This window comes from Callorhinchus milii, unplaced genomic scaffold (genome assembly GCF_018977255.1).
Source record: "Callorhinchus milii isolate IMCB2004 unplaced genomic scaffold, IMCB_Cmil_1.0 Scaffold3, whole genome shotgun sequence".
NCBI lineage: Eukaryota > Metazoa > Chordata > Chondrichthyes > Chimaeriformes > Callorhinchidae > Callorhinchus > Callorhinchus milii.
This window is the reverse complement of record NW_024704744.1, coordinates 90,943,775-90,946,392: the sequence shown is the minus strand read 5'-3', so window position 1 is coordinate 90,946,392 and position 2,618 is coordinate 90,943,775. Positions and strand designations below refer to the sequence as shown.

The 2,618-nt window shown below is 39.5% G+C and overlaps 1 non-coding gene across 1 annotated transcript; it reads right to left on the bottom strand.

Annotated features, from left to right (window-relative positions):
- Positions 1-670: 670 nt before the first annotated feature.
- On the bottom strand, positions 671-744 carry trnat-cgu. The gene has a single exon. It is a non-coding gene; the product is annotated as a tRNA-Thr (tRNA).
- Between the last annotated feature and the right edge of the window lie 1,874 nt (positions 745-2,618).

Sequence of the window (2,618 nt, the reverse complement as noted above, 5' to 3'; positions counted from 1 at the left end):
ACTAGTTCTGTGGGGAAATCGTTTATGTTCAATGTGCTTAAAAACAAACATTTTAAAGGGGATTTGCTAAATGTTTGAAGAAAAGCAATACAAAGGGATAAGAGAAAAGAGCAAGGAGTCGGCATTAAAGTGAAAGAAAGATTCAGTGGGTAAGCCAGGATGGATGGATGAATAATCCTCAGTTTCTAGAACACACAGAGTGCCCTCAGGTGAATACCAATCAACAAAAGGATTTCAAGTTTGAGGCCAGCAGCCCCTCCCCATCTCAACTAGTCAAAATAAAAGGAATGGCAAATTAAAATTAACCTTCAACCATAACACAGACATCCCTCTCCCCAAACAGAGTCTTATTAACAATAATAATCTTTACATTTGGTATAATACTTGCATTTGATATAGTGCCTTATCACGTCTTTGAGACGACTCAAGGCATTTCACAGAATGTACTGTAAAATTTAGCGACTATATATTTTGTGGCCGAAACATGGCAGTCAATTGCGCACAGCAGTGTCCCATAAACAGTCGTAGATTGAGTGACCAATTATTATGATTCATTTTTTGAAGGGGTTAGTATTCCTGGAAAGGCGACCCTCTAATTGACTAACAACCTGGTTCCTACTTACTCCTGGGAAAACAGAGGCGTGTGGAGTAAGAAAACATGCCTAACGTTTCGCCCTGCCAAGGAATCGAACCCAGGTCCCCTCGCTTACGAGGCGAGTGCTCTAACCACTGAGCTACAGGACTCCACATGTCCACATTCCATTCCAACAATCTCTCTCTGGGATTTCCATGTGTAGATGGGATGCCTGGAATTCTCAGCTTGGTTTGGAGACTCTTAAGCACAGTGACAGGTTTCTGCATGTGTCAGACATCCAGCCGAGCAAAAAAAAATGTGACATCAGTTTAACAGCTTATTTGACAGACGGCACCTTCAACAAATCACTGCTCCTCAATACTGCACTGGAGTATCAACCCAAACTGAGCTCCAAGTCCTGACATAGGATTTGAAGTCACAACCTTCTGACTCAGAGACAAAGTACCACCAACTGAGCAAGGCTGAACCCTAAAATATGTGCTCAAAGCCTGGGGCCATCAATATTGGACAGATATTAGCAGAGTTTTTTTAAATTGTGTTAATGAAGAAGCAGGAATTTTATTTGCATTGTAAAAAACATGCCACAACAATATCATAGCGCAGCAAACATAGAAGGGCATTATTTACTCCTACAACCAAAAAGGACTCAGGCTTCTTTCCACCCACAATACACTGAGGATTCCCCCCTTTAAATCCCTACAAGCGTCTGTCTGTAGACTGGAGGGATAATAATAATCCTTGCATTTGGTATAGCACCTTATCGCGTCTTCTAGACGTCTTAAAGCACTTTGCAGAATATACTGTAAAGTGTAGCAACTGTATATTTTGTAGGTGAAACGCAGCAGCCAATTGTGCACAGCAGTGTCCCACAAATAGTGGTGCATTAAGTGACCAAATTATTATTTTCTTTCGCAGAGATTATTATCCCCGGAAAAGTGATCCAACACTCGATTAACAACCAGGTTCCTACTTACTGTTAAATAAACAGAGGTGTGTGGAGGAAGGAAACTTGCCCACCATTTCGCCCTGCCTGGGAATCGAACCCAGTTCTTAGCTCGTGAGGCGAGTGCTCTAACCACTGAGCTACAGTTCTCCACAAAGTTGAATATGGATGTTTTATGGATTATAATGTGAGTCATGTGACCATTGGTTGTCTTTTCGACAATCAAAATATAATTCCAGATCATAGAATTATAGAATTACACAGCACAGAAGGAGGCCATTTTTTGAAAAAAGCTATCCAATCCCACTTCCCCGCGCTCTCTCCATTGCCCTGCAAACTTATCCTCCACAAATAATTATCTAATTATAATTATCTAGATCTTCCAATTTCAATATCTAAATGCTTCAAGCAATTAACGATTTTAATACTCTCCGCAAAATCATTTTGAAGAGCTTTGCTTATTATAGAATATCTTAACTAATTTTATCTAATCTGGTTGGTTGAAGGGTGCTTGCAATGGAGAATATCATATTTGTCCATGCTTTTACAAATATAGTCATTATGTCTTAATCGCATTCCAGTGAATTTACATCAAATGTTGATGACCCGACTGGAAAAATTCGAAACTGCTAAGTAAGTGAATTGTAAAACACAATGGAATTTACTGGTTTTATTTGCGCCTTCATATCAGAACGGCTAGATTGCTTCTTGCTATGTGCCGGAGGATGGTTTATAGTTAATCTGCATTCAAAACACCAACACTGTAATTTCTTACTTCAGGATAAACAGGTAAGTCCGGCAATTGTGAATACAGATAGTGAATCATGCAAAATGGGCTATAATGAAATGAATCTCTGCAGGATCCTCGAATCTACAGATCGTCATGATGTACTTTAAGTTACTAGAAGGAGTCCCTAATTGCCACTTGCTGTCCTTTAAAAGGAATCCCATTAAAAATCTCTGCCTTAGACCACACACACCCCACCTCCCACCATTTAAATGAGATATGGATTAATTGTTTGAAGAGAAACAATATTAAAGCAGATGTAGAAAGAGTAGGCAATTGGGATAAGAGTACAT